Below are 23,933 nucleotides of genomic sequence, written 5' to 3'. Positions count from 1 at the left end.
TTGGATTTGATCCCCTCCATTCAATACATTTGTTGAGATATGGCTGAGTTGAGACACAAAAAAGTAAGCCTAAGCGGACACAGGATGACTGAGGACAATACAAATCAAGTCACAGTGATGATGATGGCCACACCGGTGGATATTAAACACAGGGGACGCAAACCCATGCAATCAAACACACACACACACTACAGTCACACACACACACACAAACACACACACACACACACACACACACACACACACACACACACACACACACACACACACACACACACACTACAGCCACACACACACACATACACATACACACACACACACCCACATATCCCACGTGTACCGAGGCCTATTCATACCCCTGAGCAGAGGTTAATTAAAGACGTGGACCACTTTGCGGTGAGGTAATCATGTCAGCCGCTCCCTCTGCATGCCCTCCTTGCTGATTGCTCGTCGCCGCTGCTCCTCACACTCTCCAGGGGTCGTCCAAGATTAAGATTTAACATGATCGAGGCAAATTCGTCAGGCCAGACCCATATATTTTTTATTATGATGCCAACTTTTTGTGACTTTTGCATCGTTCAAAATCTTGAGGATGTTAATGAGCTCATCAGGTGTCAGGCGTCCCCCAGCTGTCTACAGGGCCGGGTCCTCTGCCACATGTCCCCCTGTCTCTAGAAACAAATGAACTTTTCCAAATATGACGACAATGTGCACGTCCGTTTACGTCTGCATCCGATTTGACCGCAAATTAAGAATACTATAAGCCTTATAAACAATAGTCATGGCTTGTAATCAAATGAAGTCAAACCGTGGTGGGTCTCTGTGGAGACGCTCCACTCGGTCTGATTACACAACCAAGTTCACACCCAATCAGCACAAATCCTGCATCAATAAAGCGAGGCGTTTGGCTGATTAAAGAACATAAATGCATGTTAATTATACGTTTCAGCGACAAGAACAAATGCGGCACTATTCAATTTAGCAGAACAGCTAAACTGCGCAACTGAGGACCAACAGGGAATAATTTCCACCACCGTGAGTGCTATGATATGAAGGCAGCTGTTGACACAGTTTGCGTTTGACGTTTTTAATGGTTTTACGCATTTTTTTCAGCTATTGTGTCACCTTCTTCTCTACAGTCTAGAATGTGCTCGGCTTGGAAAATGAAATGATTGGATAGTGCCACTGCCATTGCACAAAGGGGTTATCAAGCAGACAATGAGGACATTTATTGAAAGCAAAATATAACACAGCAAATTGCACACATAAGAATGAGTCAATCCCCCACTTTTAATTCACGGAGCCAGGCAATGTCGTGGTAACACCCATTTTGTGTTGTTAAACATGCAGAATTCTCCTAACACGATGATCCGACGAAATACCTTTCTGTGTAACATTTGAATCGTCAAAGATTTGTGGTCAACCTTACAGTTAACTTATGGTGTAGTTATATATTTTTTAAGGTGTTTTATAGTGTGTATAAATTATTTAAGAGTTAGGGTTTTCCCAAACCTTAACCTTACTCACTAACCCTAACACCATCTCTAACCCCTATGCAAATGCTGCATTAATTAACCTAAACTATAATTAAAGTACCCTTATCGTGAAATATTACTATCTATCTATCTATCTATCTATCTATCTATCTATCTATTTTTTTTTTTTTTTTTTTTTAAAGGGACAGTGTGCATTAATCAACATGGCTATTACATCGGACATATGATTGCACCAGATTTAGTTAAAAAAATAATTTTCATCTGTCGTCCCTGGCAGGTTGATGTTAGATAGAACATACAAAAGCATAAAAGCAACACAACATATAGTGAGACAGATGATTGACATTGACATTACATGGACAAGGCGTAATGTATCATGCCAGAATAAAAAGGATTAAAATGTATGTATGTATATATATTTATATATTTTTTTTTTTTTTTTTTTTCGGTAACACTTTATAATAAGGTGCCATAATAAAAAGCAAACTAGTCATTACCTATCCCTTTGTTAATATTTGTTAATTGTTACTAAAATATCTATTTGGCAAAATGTAATAGTTTTGTCATCATTAATTAAATATTATTAGTTGTTTGCATAACCCTAACCCAACCCTAACCCTAACCCTAACACACGGCCCTAACCCTAAAACACGACCCTAACCCTAACCCTAACCAGCGACGCTCTGTGGTCAGTGATCAAAAACTATTAACTTGTGCCAAATTGATATATTTATTATTTGATATATATATAGTAACAATTAACAAATATTAACAAAGGGTAAGGTAATGACTAGTTTATAGGCATATATATATATATAGTCCTGTATAGTGTGCATAAGTAGATGTATAGATGGATAACCAGAGTCATTTCAGTTCAGAAGAAGCCTGGTTATATATAAAAATGGCTGGCGGCTGGGAGCCTGCTGGGATGGCCAATATGCGCTTGGTAAATAAAGACACAGGTGCACACGCTCACACCTCCACATGCAAGCAAAGCACACGTTCTTCCACACGTTACACATCCCCAAACAGATTCAATTCTCATAAGGTATCATGAAACCTTGAGTCAGCGCTGGATTGGAATTTGAATCAACAAATGTCTGTCCTAAGTTACGACCGATATCTTATTGGCTTTCTATCCCAGTTATGACTCATAGTTGAGATAGAAAGCAATGTGATTTATTAATCTTAATCTTTATTGTTTGCTTTGGGGAGGGGGGGGTGTTTACAGTGCAGGATCAGTCGACTTCCCATCAGCACCTACGTGGTATCCACCATGCTCCCATACACCAGGCACTCATTCTCATGCTGTATGGGAGTAATCCTACACCAGCGGCTTCACCTCACAGCTTCACATCAAATGTATTCAGTGCTATGCCATGGGAAATGCATGATGCATATTCAACCTTGGCCTGTTGAATGATGTTCAGAGGATTGTGAAAAGTTGTTATTGCCTATGGTCAGATAAAACCCCACAATAAAACAACTTTCAATGAATTAGCATCGGAGGCTAAAGCAAGACACACAAACATGCACTACAATCCCCAAGAGCTGTTTGTGTGGGTGTGTCATTCTGCTCTACAGTGTCGAACCAACAGTCTTTCTTTCTTTGTTTTAATGCCGCCTGGGCGATCCGAGAGCACGACATGACCAGCCTCCAGGCCGTGTATCAGAATCAATACTGCAATAAAATGCTAACAAGGCCTTGATGATGCCGTGTGGCTGAGTGGATCCAGAGTAGCTCATGATGACAATGCTCCCTCAAGGACCATCCACTCCTGCTAATAGCCTCCAGCATGCTAGCACTCCTCGCTTGTCATGCTGACAACCAGAATGTGTTGCGAGATCCGTCATCCCCTCCATGCACACACACCATCACAAGGTGTGTATGTGTCTTCAGTGTTGGCAATGAGTAGGGAGCAGATTTCATGGTATTGTATTTAACCACCCACAGGGCAGTGATCGCAGTATCATCGCCACACAATTAGCCCGTTCTGGTTGGCGTGAGCGTGCCAGGCAGAGGGCTCGGAGATGGTTCTGGCAGGTTTATCCCGCCATGACGCACAGTGGCTGGTCCGTCTGTGATTGGCAAAAAAAAACAGAAACACCACAACCTTTCATGTTCTGTATGGTTCCTGCGTATTAGTATGGGGGTCCCCATGAGCAAGCTAGTTAAAAAAACATCCGCTTCCCCCGCCCGCTTAGCGATATATTTCCCCTTTCATTCTGACTTCAAAGTTGTAAATATGTTACTGGCCCACTTGGGTAAAAAAATTGCTAGAGGTTACTTCATTTGATGTAGTTATATCCATGTTTTTTCAGAGCGGATCTGTCAGTTCAAGTTTTTGTACGCCAAAGTCAAGGGGAACAGAGACAAGCATCTATTTCAAAAATAGCACAACACACAAAAAAAGAGGGCAGTTTCTATTAAGGACAACAGCGGGGCAATGTGTCTCTCCCTCTGTGCAGTAGCGTGGGCCTCCCGCGGAGAAGGAGAATGTCAGGGGTGGCCCTGAGGGGATGTTGGTGTCTGTCTGACACAGCCCCAGGGGACATGGAATTTGTCTGGGAAAGGACGCAAACATGACCTGCTCGTAAGCACATGGAAGTAAAGCCATCTGTACACAGAATTCAGCATCAACGGCACTCGTATTGCCTTTTTATAGTAACAGCAGGATACCGAAATGGCAAACGCTGAGATCCACTGACCTATGGCACCAGTAGTTACTGCTGTCTGTAAAACGCACGCTAAACGCAACTGGATGCACATAAGAAAAGCTAGCCATTTGGTAAGCAGATTGCTACACACTGCAGGAAGTTACGTAGTCGCTCATCAAAGTATAGCTCATGGTTGGTGCACCAGAAGTAGCAGCGATTTAAGTAGCAGGAGTAGAAGTCCAAATACTGGAAATACTCACAGAAGCGGTACAGCACGGTTAAATATATGAGCATGGATAATCCAAGCACATATAAAACTCCTTTTCAATTTTTAGAACAATAAAACCGTCTATTACAATATGGTTTCAGCTGATGTTTGTTTAACAACTTTGAGCCCTCTTGATAACCCATACAGCTAAAGGATTTGCTGTTCCTGCCAGAGAACATAAAAGGATCGGGCGAATTACCAAGACAGTTAGACATTAAAACTGTATCATTTATTGCCAGTACCTTGCAGCAATAACATGTTGTTTGCTTTCAAAGGTGTTAAGATACCCTGGCGTTCATTCAACTGAATAGTTTGCTTGTTCCAGGATACCTTTACTCAAGTATGCAATGAATGGAGAACTTCTTCGTACATATTGTTATATCTTCCATCTCTGAGAGCCACTTTGTCACTTCACTTTAAAGCTATTTCTGGTCCTTCCGACTGTTATTTACTTCCAACGATCTGACACAATCAAGTTTTGAGCCGCTACACTGATTGCGGCGTGTTCCCTTAGTGCTTTAAGAGGCACCTTGATCCCCTCATGGAACACTTGCTAAGAAAGTCAAGAGATGATAAAAAAAAGGAAACATTTTCTCAGAATTTCAAGTTCAATAGTACTGCTGATGACGTCTCTTATTTGATCAATCATGCATCAAAGCGATCAAGAAGTTCAAGGACAAGCTACATGCGTTATGATCATCATTTAAAATTTGCAATGTGATATGAAAGAATAAGCTATGCTCGATCTAACCTAAATCTTGTTCCGTAACAAAGAAACTAAAGCTCTTCTAGAAGATGATAAGAGGCTAATATAATAGGCTGAGAATAAAAAGCTAATATACTGGCAGTGAGACCTGACCTCAGTGTCAGATTCCCCCCCACAAAGACTGCTTGTTAATAAAGGCATTAGCCATCTTATCCATTGTAATTTATTTGGTTCTATCGATGGCCTTTAACGGCACAGTAGGACAGTGCTACACAATTCATTTTAAATTATTCAAAATTGGGATTCTGACCTTTGCTATTAGCTAAGAGTGAAATGTTGTAATTCATTTATTTATATAAAGAAGAGAAAAAACATAAAGACATAAAAAAATCTTATTGTTTGCACACGTTATATAGAATTTGAATTACATAACCAGTAATCATTTGACCATTATTAGTTTGTACATACACAGTAGGCCCAACAGAATAACGAATCGATAATCTGTTAACTGCAGTGAATAATCGCAACCACAATATCGAGCAACATAATGGCACTGATCACCTGTGTCATAAGCGTATAGCCCTGCTGTAGGACAGGCAGACACAGCAGCACCCACTCCCTCTCACCCGCTTCACCACGGCCAGACAGAATGTACAGCAGAGCAGCAGGACTGGAGGACGGGATGTGTGGGGCCCCAGCGCAGCAGGGGAGGAACCGTGGTATTCTTGGAGGCCGTGCTCAGGGAAAAAGATTGTGTGTGTGATTGATGTCTTAATATTATAAAAGCTTCCTGCCAGGCGACAGATTACGGCAACACACAAGGATGGTTTGAGTTGAGATGATACGCGATGGTGGAGGTTGACCAATCTGTAGACAGTATGTTTCAATTTTATATACAGTTTTTTGCTTTTCTCATTTAGATAAATGGTGAATATCTCATTTCATATACATTTCTTATGTTCCTACTTTAATGGTGAACGTCTCATTTCATATTCATTTCCTATGTTCCTAAAATTTGAATGTGTCTACAACCTTCCTGCAGAGGTTGCGTGCTGTCCATCAAGGTATTATGGTGTACATGCAAAACCATTCCAGGCAATCTCCCGTCCATTTCTGTGTATATGTCACTATGTGCACGCTCACGTCCCACGGCCCGGAACATTTCATGAGAAACACGGTGCTAATAGTGAAGCAATGGCCTTTTTACTGCAAGCTATATTAGCGAAGAGGACGTCACAGCGAACGAGGCCTGATGTGGCGATCGCTTCATTAGCTCCTGGGCACAATGGGCCTACGGACCATGTGCTGCCATCAGGGTTGAATAATAAAGGGAGGAGGGAGGAGGCTAGCGTATAAAATCATCTCCAGTCGACTCACATCTTCTCTGATGGAGGGGGAGGATGTTATTAGTCTCTTGGGCAAAGGTGCAGTGCCCGCGAGGGCATTGTACACACACACATGCAACTAGTGATTGGACAGTTATTCATAGATTGCATGTATTATAGAACGCCACAGACCCACACATACATATTCAATTCATTAATTTGTCCATGCACATAAACACACACACACACAAACACACACACACACACATACTGACATTAATGAAAAGCAGGTACTAATAACTTTAAATTAACACATTTTCCATTTATATGTAACCAAGGACCAGATGACTGACAAAAAAAAAAGACATTCTCTCTCTCTCTCTCTCTCTCTCTCTCTCTCTCTCTCTCTCTCTCTCTCTCTCTCTCTCCTTAGTGCAATAAAATAAAGTTTTTAAATGCTCCTGTGGGGTTGTAACTTGGCAAAGGAATCATTCTTGGCAAGAAGTAATGTGCTTGTACCTGACAGGCACTTAAAATGCACATTGTGTATTTTGACAAGCTGAGAAAGAATTCCCCTCACATTTATGCTTAGAACAATTCAATTCAGTCTATCTTGTTGGATGACAAATAACAGGATGTATTCGGAAACCTTTAATAGAAAGTCGTTTAGCAGAGTTCGTCCTTAATAGTCTAATCGCAGTCCTGAGAGAATTGTGTCCGTTTTACAGCGGGACATTCCATTGGAAAGATGGGGGTGCTACATTTACATCTACAATGAGGGCGAGAAAGAGAAACAACAAATATATATATATCACCGCGATTTGCTGTGTTATGTTTTGCTCTCAATAAGTGTCCCCGTTGTTTGTTTGATAACCCCCTTGGTTTAAAGTGGCACTATCCATCAAAAAAACACTCAAAGTAGAGCACATTCTAGTTAGGTTACACAATATCAGGAAAAAACTTTAAAAGTTTGGCAGCATTTCGGAAAACAAATCAAATGCAAACTGTGTCAACAGCAGCTGTCATACCATACCGCACTAGCCAGGGGAAAGAATTCTCTCCATCCGTCAGGGCAATTTAAATGTTATGTAAAGGTAATGGTGCTGCATTCGTTCTATACCCTGATTCACATGTATTTAAAATTGTTTAAAATACATGCTGCTACAGTCCATTTAGCGATACAGGTTTTGTATTATGATAAATGCATTTTATTCTTAACATTACATTATAATAGTCTATATTGTGTATAAGTCTAATAGCAGCAATGTTTTCTGCCAAATTGAATGCAGATGACATAAAAAGCCGTGCACATTGTTGTCATATGGTGAAAAGTGAATTAGTTGGTCCAGGCCTCCTCATTGAGCGAAGGGGCCTCACCTATAGCCAGCTGGGGGAAACCCTGATAAGCCTGTTGATTAAACAACGTAAAGTCACAAGAAAATAGGCATAATTGAGCCGCATAACTGCAACGATTTATGGTATGTGATTCAAAGATAAGCCAAAGAGGGGTCTGGCCTGACAAATCTGATTTGACCGTGCAAAGTATTGGTGGAGGACACCCCTAGAAGGGATCGACACACACACAAAAAACTCCCACAACAGGACACCGGCTCTGTTAAGAGTAATGGTTTTCTCTGAGAGCTTGTCTGCTCCTCTCTTATCTCTCCGTTGCTAATGACACAGTTCACTGGAGCTCAACAGGACAGGATGGCTCTCAGCCACGTACTCACACCAGCCCGGCCTCACAACGACGAGGCGGTCTTCCTCTCTCCATGCATGGGGAAAAAGACACTCATGAAACTCCTGCACACTCCTCTGAGAGCCAATGGCAGGGCCGTCTCGGTCAAGTCTCACAAATGTATTTCTTGGTCCCCAGTCGCTTTTATTTCAAGCTCTCGTCCATTAAAGACAGTGCAACGGAAATGTTCTCTGCAATGTTATGGGAGGGTAAACACAGATGTAACTCGTTCCATTTGATTATGCCGGAGCACCAGACACAGGCGACCGTGTCCATGGCCTCTTATCTCTCCGGTGTCTGCGGTGAGCAGCTGAAGGCCCTAGGCAGTGGCAGGACTATGAAACAGGTTTGTGTTTTGGTGTGGGAGGAAACTGGAGTACCTGGAGGGAACCCAAGTGAACACGGGGAGAACGCAAAAAAAAACCGGTTTGAACTCATGACCTTCCTGTGAGGCAATAGTGCAAACCAGTGGGCCACAGTACTGCTACAACTGCTGTGATTCCCATCACATTAAATGCCTGGTTTCAAACACCTCTCAAACATTTAAGAGGTAGTATACTCTTTATTTTAATAAAATAAAAAAAATATATATGTAAACAACTGTCGGAGAGAGAGTAGAGCTGAGGGAGTGAAATTCGGGAATAATATTATAATTATTCCCGAATAATAATAAGGACTGGTCGCCGACATATTTTGCACCTAATGCTAGTCTGAGCTTGGTCAGACTTCAGGTAGCCAGGTAGGTGAATGCGACAAGACTGGGCGTATACAATTGTGCCACAGTATGACTGATTAAAAGGTTGTGCATAAATGGGAAGTAACCCTGAGTAACAATACACAGGCAGCAGGCTTCTGCTCCAAAATATGATCGACAAGATCAATGGGAATCAATAAAAAGTACTGTTTTGAAGTAGCATTTATGAAAGGCGAAGTAGTAATTTTCGGAAAATAAAAAAAGCTGACCAGGAGGGATTTAGAAGTACAGAATGGAAGAGATCAAATGTTCAGGCTTATACTCGTTCTATCCACAAATAGGTGCAGTTAGCAACACACCTGCCTGCATACCGACTACCCTTGCAAGTCAGTGGATCCACCAGAGAGTTCCTCTTCTAATGGCCCCAGAGAGACTCCATCCAGCAGGATGTGAAAGGATATAGCGTGTGATGCAGATATCCATCGCTCCACACCAAACCGGCTCTGCATCTTAATACCAGCGGTAGTAGGAATAGATAAAAAAAGTAGTTTAACATGGGATTAATGGCCTGTAGCGGCGACGCAACAACCTTGGGAAGGGAACGCCTGGCGCACTGAATACCAATGGAAAGGCTAACCCAGCGACTGCGAGCCACGGGTACCACTGACTCTCAAAGTGTCTTTCAACATCACTAGGCTAATGAGTTGTTATCTATGTGAAGATTTGTTTAAACATAACTGAGCCGCTTTCATGCATGTGTCATAAACCGATCCAATTTTGATCACATATTGGTTTAAAAACAACAACAGCAACAACAGTAGCTTAAGCTATAAGTTTTCCAACCAACAATTGTTCTCTGCTGTTTAAGGATTAAACAGAGAACAGCAGAGACAAATCGATGTCCCGTTCGTTCCTCTGATAGAAACCTGGGTACTTTGTTTGGGAGGCTAGTACACTACAAACTACAGGTGCTTCATACAACATTCACACGCACATCTGCTGAATACTCCCTCGATCACCTGTTTCTAGAATGGTTTAACATAGGCCAAATAGACAGCTCTGAGATTTTCTGCTAAATGAGCAATCCATCTAGACCACATCAGCTGATTCCCTGCTGGCGGACCACCAGCCAGACATCCCCAGCAGAATGTCATGCCAGGCCAAGCGACCCCCTGGAGAGGAATCAATCTGGTCAGCTCTTCATCACTGCGGCCCAGGGGAGGTGGACAGAGACGACCTTGCCAGTCGGAGAATGGCAGGAGTGAGAGTAATGCTCCAAGGGGGAAAGTTGATTACTGTAAATCTAGATGCTAGTATTTCCGACCACCATGAGGTTAGACTGAATACCACTGTACAAGCCGGCGGCAGGAGAGAGGCTAGCCCGTTTACAGTATGATTATAGGGAATCATTACTGAATCCTCTTGGTCATAATCAATAATGGTTACGTTATCCACATAATCCTACAGATAATATTGCACATAGCAATGGATTTCAGACAAATCTCATTATAATTATAGTTAGACCAAAATACAAATCTCCCGTGAATAACTTACAATCATGTAAGTTATTGTGTGAGATGGTGTGTTATGTGTTAGAGTGCTTAAACAACCTGATTCAGACTAGCAAAACAGAACGGCTACTCATTCAGTTTGGTTTGAATCTGATTAAAATGTATACTTTGTTTTGGGCAGTTTCAGAGTGTATAAATGCAATTGCAGAAGCCACTGAAGTCATATTTTCTAATTGGTTAAAGCTATTGACACTGTGAAGCAACATCTCATTACTCAGACAATCCAGACAAATCCACATCCAGATTCAGAGAACGGATAAATTGTTACATTTGTGCAAACATAGATTAACTAGTAAACACTTTATAACACACAAAACCCCTCAAAAACACTTCCTAAATCCCTGAAAATAATGTGCGTTGTCAAATGGGAGCTGAGAAATCTATTTGACGCATTTCACTTTTGACAAGGGTGGCTACAACCCAGCGTTTTCTGGCTCCCTTGTTTATTTAGCTGCAGGGAGGGGGTCGGTCTGGAAGGAAGATCTCACTCGTTTCCAAGGTTATACTCCAAATCCCGTGTCTGCCTTCCTCCTGTTCTTCCTTTCTATCGCCTCCTGCAGCCTGTTATCATTATCATTTTTTGTTTCCATTTCCCTTTCTTAAATTCTTCCTCTAGTTTCATTGTCGCCTGCTCCATGTGCTTCACTAGAAATAACTATAAACCTATATGTGCTGTAGGTATTTTCAATCCGTTACGGTCTCCTGTTTCTGATTGTGAGCTTAGATTGAAGGACACACAACAGCAACACCTCAAAGTCCTGTTGCCTTCTCCCAGGTCCAATCAGAAGGAGTGCAGCTCGACTTGAGTGTGTCCTCTTCCACACTGCTTAAGTCCCCAGCATTCCCTCAACCGGACTACCGGCATACTCTGTGAGGAAGGTATCAGTGGACCCTCTAGGAGGCCGGACAATGAGCTCCTCCTTGGGTTATTGTTGCTGTAAAGGTCAGCGCTGGTGACCCAGGAGAACCAGAGGGGCATCAGAAACAGGTGATACTAGGTCAGATGAAGAACTACAGTAAAATACCCCTGTTGACCGTCCCTGCGAGAAGTTTCCCTTGTTGTGCTGCTTTATGTTATTTTAAGGAAATATGGAAGCCAAGGTTATCTGAACAATCGTTTGAGGTAGATGTATTTCTTTAAAAATATATTCTTCCACATGTTCTGGCACAATCTTTGTTGAAATTGTTTAGTGTTCTCTGGCTTTATCTGTGAGTCTGTATGGTAGAAAGTCATCTCTAAATCACTCAGTTCTCCCAAAATGTAATATAGTCAATTCGTAACAGCTTTGATGAAGGAAAAGATTATTGTTTTTCATCCAAGGGACTTAGTCTGTGGTTGAAATTCAGGCTCCCCTTGCTGTGCTTCAATCCCACAAGAGGTATATGGATGAATATTTATCGCAATAACATCCGAAACCATCAAAGTTTATGTGCTGTGCAATTATTCTAACCAGATCTGTCCGGATTTCAGAAGACATTGTTAATCAAATCAGTTTTCATACAGTCTTAGGGAACATGCGTATATTGTCTAGGATTAAGGTGATTGGTGACCTGGATTTGAATCCAAGGCACCCCATCATCATTAACAAGTACATCATCAGCCTTACTGACCTCCCATTGGCTGCCCCAGGGGAGACAGAACCACCTGATGTGTTTCTAAGTTGTCCTCAAAGGTTATTCTTACTGAGCTTGTTGAACCCTCCTCTGGTGGACTGTGGCATCATGTCGTCTGCACCCTGGCTCAGTGCAGTGATGGTTCCGGTAAGGGTGCTCATTTTAATATGAGCTTTCTCTGTGAAGCACTTATCAAAGTGACATATCTAATGCATGGCATTAGATACAATAACAAAACAAACCAATAATAAAGAGGTGTGTGTGTACAGTGCAGTGGGGGGGATTATGTAGTCAATGGGGATAAAATAGGCTTTTAAAAAACATCAAAAAGGAAACACGGGAAAACGTGACTACAATCATTAAAGACATTCTTCAACTCCCAGGATCTGAGAACTAATGAAATATTGAACAGGGCCTTGCCTCGGCTATGTGAAGAAGAGTCGTTTTACTCATCCTCTGATCTATCAATAATTTATCTGTGCGTGACAAGCACACATGAACACGCATGTGCCAGAAGACTTTGATGAATATGAATATATATACAGTATATATAAAACGCCTTCCAACTTTGAGAGCCTTATTTGTGGAGCAGCAGTGTGACCCTCGCACCATGGTGAACGCTGTACCAAGCCTGTTCTAGTGCATGGGAGGCTTTCATCCCAAACACATGCAAATGCCCCCCGGCACTGGCTCGCAGTCCCGGACATTACAACCACACAACACCGGATAACCCGAGTGCACTGCAAGTAAAACCACGTCTTCCAACTCCAAAAGGAAACCACACGACTGTACAAGACAGGCAAATGCAATATTTTTGGGGGCGAGGTTAAATAGTGGAATTAATATTCTATATGTTTAGCATGTTAGCAAATGTACCAAACTTCTATCCGGTCTATCCTTCTATTTTTTCTATTTTTTGCATGCTTCCATATTGTTCTATAATGCAAGCTGCATTGATCATTGCATTGTTCATAGAAAGTCATATTTATGACAAAAGCTTTGTCTCTTATGAAATATTAGCTAAGTTAACTCATCTGTTGATGTCTTTAATGATCATCACAAAAGTAGGAAGTGATTAGCAAACTCTGAGTACCAAACCCATTTTGAAAATCACGCGTGGAAATGTACGTAAAGAAAATTGTTGCATCAATAATCGCTTCAGATTCGAATCGTTGACCTCATAATCGGAATCAAATCGAATCTTGAGGTGCCAAGAGATTCCCACCCCACTACCTAGTAGCTTGTAGCTAATAGTTTAGCCCTGAAAAGAGTTTAATTCCTGGCATACTAATTGGAGATATAAGTGTGTCAATGTGCAAAGACACACACACCTACAGACCTGCAATAAATGCTCTATAAGGCACCATTGACTTATTAATGGTATTAGGGAAATCCCACCTGGCAAAGTGTAATTCAAATTTTATATACTGTTTGCAAATAATATACACTTATACTGTACTTTGAATAGTACTATCCACGAGCCTTCCTGTGCAGGTAGTGGTCGGGCAGGTTGGTTTCTACAATAGGCTACAATTACCCTTTTACAAATATTCAAAGTCTACTCTTTAATTTTAAATCAATGTAAATCATATGGAGGAATACGGTGACCTTCATGCAGCCGGGCCATCAATGCCAACATAAGCGGCAGCTCCGATTAAGCATGTCTCACTTGGTGAGGTGCTGCAGATCGAGCACAATTCAAGTGCTTCCTTCCATTTCTCTTTTGATATTTTCCCGGTTTACACAATATCACCTTCTGTATGAAGGGTGGGAGGGGGGCTTGTCTGTGTTAATCCCAACCTGGTCCATGGAGCAAAGGCAAAATGAGATAATTGGCCATACATAAATTTATATCAAAGGGGGTTGTTAGGCTCTGACCCAGGCGCTAGGTTGTTTTTGTTGTTTTTTAATATTTTGGTGATCCTTCATCCAGAAGAGTGTGTTTGTGTTTTTTCTTTGCGTGATCTTTGATTGTACTTGTATATTATCGCGGTAAAATTTCAATAAAACTTGAAAATGTACAAATAATATTTCTTTATGATGATTGAGGAACCTCCACATGTTCAAAGCCGCGTGTCTCAAATGGAACATAAGTGGGTCGTGTTGCCAATGAGCGTGTGCTCAGACTGGCTCTACCAGTGTGAGCAATGCACAGCAAGTGCTATTAGATTGCTTTTAGAATCTACCTTTACCTCCAGCCCTGCTCTGAACCTTTGCCGCACATCGCGACGCCATCCATTATATTTAACACAGCTCAAGACCAAAGACGTTACATAAAATCCTCTGACGCGTGTTGCACTTTCTACCTCCAATTGATCGTACGAAAAAAATTAAATGTCAGAGAACTTTGTACTACTATTCAAAAGATGAAGAAACAATGGAAGGAGTCTGAAGTCTGTTTGCGGGCCGATCAAAGAGCTCTGAGAGGCGAGATGGAGTTCGCCGGCGGATGCAATGTCACGCCGTAACCATGAGGGACGGTCGGGGTAAGGCTAGAGGTCTTTGGGCCCGCTGGTCGAGCCGCTGGGTTAATTAGGCTGCCGGGGAGCTTCTGATGGATGAAAAATGAACCAGTCTCCGCTGATTAGCAGCCCGTCTCTCTGATCGCTCATGCTCACACTCACACTAGTGCAGCCCACACAGCAGCACGCAGTGTTCCAGCCTATACTACCACGGAAAGAAGAAAACACCTCAGTACCCTAGAGATGTGTGTATTATCAGTGTATGCTATATAGATAAACGCACCCATACGAACACTTTCATGCTTTTTTTAATGTCGGCCAACACTTTGTATATACAAGCACCACACACAGGGAACACATCAACACGACCGCTTTGTTTTAGAGGCGTGTACCTCTCGCTATAAAGGGATTGGCTTATCAAGATGCCAATCTAGCCGCTCATTAGTTATTGATCAAGATTCCATTACATTTCAGATTGGCTGCATGTCCTATTCCCCATGTGGCAGGGCGAATCAAGTCCCTCTTCCATAATCATACAGAAGCATATTACAAAAATGCTTCATGAATATGATTGGTTATTATTTTACATTTCAGCATTGAATACTAATGAAAGAATCAATACATTGATATTCTCCCTGCTATATTTAATCTGGACAGAATATTGCACCACGCTGCTGCATTTGGGTGTGTGTGTGTGTGTGTATGTGTGTATGTGTGTGCGAGTACATACAGTACACGAGATTGTGGCAGTCAATAAAACAACTCAATTCAGGAAGTCTCCCTCATTTTCCTTCATGAACTTTGAGGTTGAACACTCATGCTGATGCCCAGCCTGTCGACTGCAGAGCAGGTTGTTTCCCTGTCAGAAGCCCTCCAACACGGCACAAGCTCCTGTCTCGGGGGGAAAGGAATTAGCAGCGCCAGGTGGAATAGAGAAAAGGAGCCGGAAATGTGGACTCGAGAGACTCGTTTTCAAAGCCAAGCTACCAGGACTAAGGCAGGTGTACTTAAGAAGATATGTATCCTCATCTGTTAAATCATGTGTATTCTTGTGATTTGCAGACACACACACACACACACACACACACAATGACCATATAGAATAAGGCTTCTGGCACACCAGATGAGCCATTGATCGGTGCGTCATAGGATTACATTTAAGGTCTTTGAAGTCATAGCGAGGCACCATCTAATAACATTGTTTAGAGCTCTTAAATAGTTTGCTATGGAAATAGGATTTCCATATGTGTAATATATTTTTTAGTCTAATAGATTGTTTTCTGTTTTGTCTATTATAATTTTTTTAATTAGGCAGGCCTAATGGTGAAATGTACCAGCAAATGTTAAGTGCTATCTTTTGATTGTTGATTGTAACGCTATTAGCCAGCTAGCAATTCTTTATTGCTGTTTTTTCTGAGTGGGATTTTCTTGATACCTTTGATGTCGGAACAGAAAAAGCTAATGAATGAGGCTTTCCGGTTAGTTGGTGCTCGGCTCTGAGGAACAGCTCCAGACATAAAGCACTGGGCTGTGCTTAAGATGAGCTGACAGGTCTGTTTACCATCAGCTCTGTGAGAAAAGGACTTGCATCCATTTAACAAATGTTCACATATATATGAAGAAGCGCATACAAATACGCACACACACGCACACACAGTTGTGTAACACAGTCCAACAAAAATAGGTTACCTTGCATTGATTTCCTCTGAGGTGATCCTCCCCAAACGAATTCCCACAACAATGTGCTTTCCACGAATCCACTCACATCCCCAGGGCTCCCCTGGTGGGGGGGCTCAGTTTGAGTCCATGCCTACTTCCTCTGCCATATTTGTGGTGGGTGCACGCTATCAGGAATGTGCACCATCGGGTTTCAGTGTAAACCAGTATGATTGTAGAAATAATGGTACTATCATGTGTTCCTTTCCCTGTTCGTTTGTGCTGGAACTCTGTTGTCCACTTACACTTAAACGATTTATACCCAAAAGTCGTAGGTAGGGTTAGTGATACCGCAGTCCTGTCATCCTGTCCGAGTATCGAACTGCAGGAAATTTCTGTTAATCAGATACAGCCGCACTGACTTTGAATAGTTCAACACCAGCCATCAAATTAAAGATGGCGATTTATTACAATTATGTTTTGCTAATTGAACACTAAAATATTGGTTGCATAAAAAAAAAAATTAATCCAAAATGAAAAGATTTAAAGCAAAAATGCTTATCATCTGCTTTTTCTGTAGTCGATTACTTTTTTTTTGACTGTCATTGTGTTCCATAAAAACATTGAAACGTGATAGCCTCTTCAACAGATCAATCTATGCTACTGGGTCACTGTTATGATATTTACCCTGATGCTACTTAGAATACAGAAATAACACTATAATTGATGGCCCTAGTAGCTCGTTGGCATAATGTATTTTATTCCAATAATTAACAATATGGGATGGAAGAAAATGCTACCTGCAAATATAATTGAATGCTTAATTGTATTTGGTTCTGCATAAGTTATTTAACGGGTTATAAAGTCCAGCTATTCAATTATAGAAATATCGACTACATGCCATTTGTGTATGTTTGCATATTTTGTGGAATGGTAGTGCACCATCCCTTTTTACCCTTAAGGTATACCAATCTCTTCCCTATTGAAGGGAAATTCTAATATATTCAAAACAATGCAGCAATCCAAATATTATTTCATTTTGCAGTGTGTGCGTTATGTGTGTCTTTTTGTGTGAGTATGTGAAGTGTATGTGAACTCAAAAGAAGATTTAATTGTGTAGGCGATTATGGGACTGGCATCAACTTTACGTAACAAAGGAAAAATCTTTGGTCCTAATTGCCCTGCACAGCAAATCGTCTTAACCCTTCTGCTCATCCCCCTTGGTAAAACAATAGCATGTCTTATCAAAGGCAAGTAAGCTCCTGGGGACCCCGAACAATGAATAATTCATCTTTTACCAGGAAGCCTTGTTTACGAGAGGGAATGTTGTTATCCTTGATGCACCAGATAAATAAAGGCTTTTGCTACCTAGGTGTTCGTGGAGTCTTCACACGGCCACCTCTGTTGCTGCTTGCCCGCACTGGGGCTCTGAAGAAAGGCGGTGTGTTTGATAGGTCAGGCTTCACGAGTCTCCCGTGAGGAGCCAAACCAATAACAGAGAAATATCTGCTAACTTTGCTAGGTTTTGTGAACATCATGAAAGGCAGGGCCCTGCAGAGGATTCAGGGGGAGATTACTGCCACCACGGCTGCGACATCCTTTCACCGCAGCGGCAAGAAATATCAATTATTTGACAGAACAATCTCCATCGTTTGGCAGTTAAAGCTAAACGGCCAGCGTCCAGCTGGGTGGCAATTTCAAAGGAATCTCCTGTCCGCGTTGTGGACTCATGACTAAAGATGCAGATGGTGTAATCATCCTGAATCCTGGCCCTAACTCCCCTCAGGCAGACCTCTATCAGCAGGCGCCCTACCCCTCCTCGGCCCCTGCCAATCGATGGGGAGCTTCTTGCTGCCGGCCAGGCTTCCATCAGGTCTGAGTCCATCAGCTCTCATTAGGTTGTTGACAGGCCTGTCTCCACCTGACACTGCTGCCTATTGACTGGCTGCTGATGGATATTGATTGGCCATCCGCACATCAGCCTTTTGGTCCGTTCATCCAGCGCAGGACTCCTCATCAAATATTAACGCCGCATGAACTGGCAGCGATGAGATAGACGGCCGGGAGAGAAGAGTTCTCTTTCTGGGGGAGGGCATTTTGGGTGGGTTTTTGGAAAGAGCATTTTTAAGTTGTTATGACTAGAGAAATTAATTTGGTGTAAACGTTATCATAGCTATGTAAAAAAAAATCACTTTTGCATTCAGTTTCATAAAAAAATAAACCAAAAACGGAAAGAGCTAAGTAATGTTAACCATGTCAGAGCTCAGTGGGAGTGTTTGATGTATAAACGATTATATATTCACCAGAAATACAATTTCTGCATTGTTATCATCAGGGTTAATCTATGTCTTTAATTGAGAAAGACACATGGGTAGAAAGGAGCTACTGAGGAAACAGAGGCTGCAGTGTACATTCTAGGGACAGGGAAATACTTCAAACAACAGGGCAAAAGAGAAAGGAATTGGAAGGGATGGATTCAAGGTGACAGGCGGATATTCAGTGAGAAGCAGGCAGGGAGGGAGTGAGAGAGGTGTACCAAATGAGCTCGTTCTGGCCTCATAGATCCGTCTGATGGCTGATGGATGGCCCTGCCGTCTACATCCTAATGGTCTGCAATGTTGGGGGAGGCATCGGGGCCAGATCTATAACATCTAGAGTAGCTCTCTGAGCTTTCCAGATCCTCCTCCCAGCCGGACGACGGCCACTAGGCCGCCCTCTGAAGAGCCAGAACCCTGCCTTCAAGACGCAGGGTTTCTCTGTTGTTCCCTTGACTTGGCCTTCCACTTCATTTAGGATTCATCTGTTTTAATCCTGCGAATATAATGCCGGCTGGCAAAACCCATTTCAAAAAAGGTGGGGCACTACCAATCAATGGCGTGATATATTACAATTTGATTACTTAACCCTTGTGAAATTGCATAACATCCATGCAAATCACAGGTTTTGGTAGGATTCATATCAGTAAAGCATAGGTAGTTGCCCTCTCTTCTTTGATTGTTTTGCTCTCACAGAATTGTGTTCACTCTGATTACAACCCCCCAGACACATGTATTAACCAATAAACACGCCCACACATTGAATGATAAATAAATAGAAACCAATGACTAGATACAAGCTTATGGGCAACACATATGGGTAAAGACAGAAAGGGCCCTATTTTAACGATCTGAGGCGCAAGTGAGAAGCGCAAAACGGAAGCTTTGTGGGCGGTTCTATGGCGCTGTTGCTATTATACCGGTGGATAAATTACTCTTGCGCTCGACGCAAATCTAAAATGGGTTGGTCTGAATATCCGTATGTGTTTTGGGCGTAACATGAAATAAACCCATGGGCCATCTCCCATCCCCTTTAAGAGCCATGAGCGCATTTGAACCTGACGAGTTGATATTTTGACAAAGCGTTTGCTGCTCCCCTGAGACAGATGCATGACCACATGAATTTCAAACTTGAAATGGCTCATTTTTATGGCCAAATAATATGGCCTAATTCACACATGGAATAGCGATTTCTTCGGCATGTAAATTTCGACAAAGAGAACTTAAAACATGAAATGCGGTCCTGTGGCCGCAACTGTGGGTCTTTTTAACGATATGCGGCAATACATTAACAAACATAGTTTGTTACCAGTATAGTATACATTATCGTAATCGACTTGTGTTCATAATATGCATGTGTCCCCCCGTTAATATACATTGCCATGGACTGTTTCATGCGTTACGTGTTTAGTTTGCATTTGTTTAAACAGATGACTGCACAAACGTGCACCAAGCATCACCCGCATTCATTCATTCTTTTAAACACTCACTCGCGGTAAAACTGTTTTCTCACGATCATCAACCCTAAAGGTTATGGGCTAGTACACGACGTCTGTGTCAAAACACACGCATCAGTATTCATTCATGCAGCCCCTATGGAAAAAAAATGTGTCCACAATCCACATGCACAAATATGAACATAATATTTAAATTCTTTGCATGTTTGTGCTGTGTACAGCCTTCGTGTGTGTAAGCTTGTTAAAGTTCCGACCTGCCTAGGCACGTCAAAATTGCAACACCAACTGCGCTATCCCCTGGGCCTAGGGCACTTATACCAGGATTTTTTCGGATCTTTATCGATCTGTAAGATAGCACCATATATCATTTACGCCGGAACACGGCTCTGCTTTTCGCCAACACGTCTCTCAAGGCGCAAGTTTAGCGGCGCGAGTTGACTGCGGGGGAAAATCAGCTTTGCGCCGGGTGTAAACTAGCAACGATGCATGCGTCGGTGTAGAAAGTCAATTGCGCTGGGTGCAAGATAGCGCCCAGAGAGACAATATTGCAATGGTCAGGTTAGAGATTGCACGTGAACATTAAGTGGCTTCTATACATTTTGTGTATCAAAGTCACCACAGAAACTAAGCATTCAATACCAGTTTAGACTACCTATAGATATTGTTAGGGAGCAGCTTAGAGGAATGTAAGTGCAGGCTAAAAGCAGACCACAGGAGACGATAAGATAGGAAAGACCAAGTGAGGAGAGGGGAGCAGGACTGAGCTGAGCTACAATTAACTACATACAATTAAAAGAGATGAGAACAGAGTGTCTGGGAGTCAATACCCACTCACATAAAGTGTGCAGAGCGTTGGATGCTTAATAGGTGGGGACGGTTGATCTCTCTCTCTCTCTCTCTCTCTCTCTCTCTCTCTCTCTCTCTCTCTCTCTCTCTCTCTCTCTCTCTCTCTCTCTCTCTCTCTCTCTCTCTCTCTCTCTCTCTCTCTCTCAACTGCTATTTCTCATTCCTTTCCGTGTTGCCTTTTACATAATCATCGATACCTCGAGAATGAAAACGATAAAGGCATATAAAGCCTACATCCCATATTTCATAATATTAGGTAAATATTAGATGAATTAGTCTAATATGTAAGAGAAATATATTTGTCTCAGATATTAAGTCATTCCTATAAGGCGAGATCCCTATATCAGTCTTAAAGCGAATAGAAGAAGTCAACAGAAATAATATTCAAAAACAACAAGTAACGCAAGAAGAACGCTGCACGATTTCCTCCAAGGTGGAACAGGGCAAAATGAAAACCATTCAACGAGGTGGGATTCTCTCAAGGCCATTATGTTGATCTTCTTATAGAAACTTTCCAAAGCCATGTTTATATTACGTTTACAGAAAAATAAATCACAGTGTCCAAAGCTGTCCAAAAGTACAGTAAAAACACAAGCATAATGCATCCTCAACGGGGCATTGCGCCACAAGCGCCAGGGGAGTCGGCCAGTGGCTTCCTGTTTACGTCTGGGGGGAGCGATCCCAGAGGCAGATATCTACGGCCAAAGTTAAAGCAGTAAGAACACAACCCCCCTTTACATCAGTAACTATCTTGCGTGTCAACATTCATATGCTGTGAAGACAACACCCATTTATACCCAATAAGGTTCCAGTTCTCTTGCTGACGAGATAAATGACGCTAACCTAAAAGGCACCCAAACCCCATTGATCCAGAGTCTGTCTGATTTCGCAGCAGCCCTCCTCCACCCCCTTCTCCACCAACCCCCAGGCTCCATCCACCTCCCGCAGTAGGAGATGTGTCCGGTAGAGACAACACTCTCCACCTGGGATTCCACCTCACCGACACCAGCGTCGAGACTCCACCAGGGAGGGAATCTCGTCCACAGGCTGATTGTCTTGCTTCTTAGTCCCATGATGAAGATTAAATCACAATGATCACCAAAATGTATTTGTATTTTATACCTGTGGGCCTTGTTGATAACATTGTGCTGTCTTGGATGTTCCGTTACCTTTCACATGTATATTTTAAACGATTAAAACATTATGAGACAGTGGTCTGCTGTAATGTAGCCCAAAGTATCAGATAAAAGAATATTCATGTTTTTGAATTTCAATAATAATAAAGTAATGAATAAAAGATGACAAGCTTTGAATCATTACATAATTGTATTTACAATAATGAGTTAGTCCCATATCACATCATGTATAATAAATCATTATATTATTATTATGATAGTGCTGATATTCCACATTTTGTATGATGTCGGCCATAAACTGGTGGGTGATATGTATTGCTGCAATCTTAGCTAACACCATAGGTCACCAGAGGATTGAAGGGGGTGGATAAAATAAACCTATAATTTTCCAATGTGTGCGTGAGTGCACCTATGTCTGTCATGCCATCCTGCATTCATGCGTTGGTGCATGCGTGTGTGTGTGTGTGTGTGTGTGTGTGTGTGTGTGTGTGTGTGTGTGTGTGTGTGTGGGTGTGTGTGTGTGTGTGTGTGTGTGTGTGTGTGTGTGTGTGTTGAAACAACCTCTTAAACCTCTCCTGTCTGGTTCGGGGAGGCGCAGCGTATCTGAACAAAGTTCAGATTCATTAATCATAAAGTTCTGTTGGGTGCCCTGACCTCAGCTAGGTCCAAACCCAGAGATCTCACTCACACACACACACACACACACACACACACACACACACACACACACACACACACACACACACACACACACACACACACACACACACACACACACACACGCTTTGTAGAAAGGAAGTTAACTATTTGATATTTGATGTGTGGGAGGATATTATAATTCATGGCTGAATCTCCAGAGTTTAAATCTCTAATGCTAACAGAGCTTCTTCCCAAATGTCGTCATCCAAAGGGGAATGGCAAAGGACTGCATTTACATTGTGCTTTTCTAATCTGTGGCCACTCAAAATGTTTCACATTGTGGGGAGTTTAGGAATTAAAAACAGGAATTCTTACATCTTGGTATTCCGTGGGAGATGGTTGGATGGTTTGGTAGGGCAGAGGTTCTCTCATTTGGCTGCCTTAGCAGGTCAGCTGCTGACCAGCAGAGTACCCGTGGGGAGTACCCCGTTACACAGTGTATCTACAGTGGTACTCATCCATCATGCTTCTACAGCAGTGAATGAATCCATTAACATTGGAACACTTCTTTTATTAAACATGCTGGATGATAAAAAATAAACGACATACAAGATGTAATGTTTTCTTTCCTTATTGTTGATTACCAGCGCTTTTGCGTTTGGTTGAATCCTGTTTGAGACTGAGTCTGATAACATAATCGCGTGGCTGTACCATGAGGAGAGGGCTGTGTTCGAGCTGCGAGGCAGAGAGGGAGCCACGAGCAGGTGTTTACGGCGAGACGGCGAGGCCTGTCTACGGTGTATTAGAACAACAATGGTCGCAGGTGTTTGGAGTACAGGCCGTCCATCCAAATATTAACACCTGAGTCCATTCACTTCCAATTACTCATACACTGCGCGTTCTCCCCCTACTCCCATTCTCTCCTTGAGTGTCTGTGTGTGTGTGTGTGTGTGTGTGTGTGTGTGTGTGTGTGTGTGTGTGTGTGTGTGTGTGTGTGTGTGTGTGCGCGCGTGTGTGTGTGTCAGCGTGTGTGTGTGCGTGCGTGCAGGTGGATGTGCACGCTCCCGCTTTGTCGCCAAAGCCCTTTGATGTGCAGTCCTTTGTATTATCGGCCAAAAATCTCCAAAGTGGGAACGGGCTCCGTTTCCGACTCATTACAGTTTAGAAAATGCCTGCCTCAAAACAATATGTTAATCCCTTTAACACCATGAATATGTTGCAGATTAATTACGGATTAAACCATTTACGACCGCCACACAACACAACCAGGAACATCATTACAACACGCCTGGCTCAGCAGGTCCCTCATAGTGTGGACACTTTGTCAACATTAGGGTTGACCTCAAATTGTG

The 23,933-nt window shown here is 42.3% G+C and overlaps 1 protein-coding gene across 2 annotated transcripts in view; it reads right to left on the bottom strand.

The window, feature by feature from the left end:
• Positions 1-23,933, bottom strand: part of LOC115534750 (regulator of G-protein signaling 6) — a 58,082-nt gene that overhangs the window by 16,022 nt on the left and 18,127 nt on the right. The window lies entirely within an intron of this gene.

The sequence above is a fragment of the Gadus morhua genome, chromosome 21 (genome assembly GCF_902167405.1).
Source record: "Gadus morhua chromosome 21, gadMor3.0, whole genome shotgun sequence".
Classification (NCBI taxonomy): domain Eukaryota; kingdom Metazoa; phylum Chordata; class Actinopteri; order Gadiformes; family Gadidae; genus Gadus; species Gadus morhua.
Note: the sequence above shows the minus strand (reverse complement) of the source record. Positions and strands in the feature narration are given on the sequence as shown.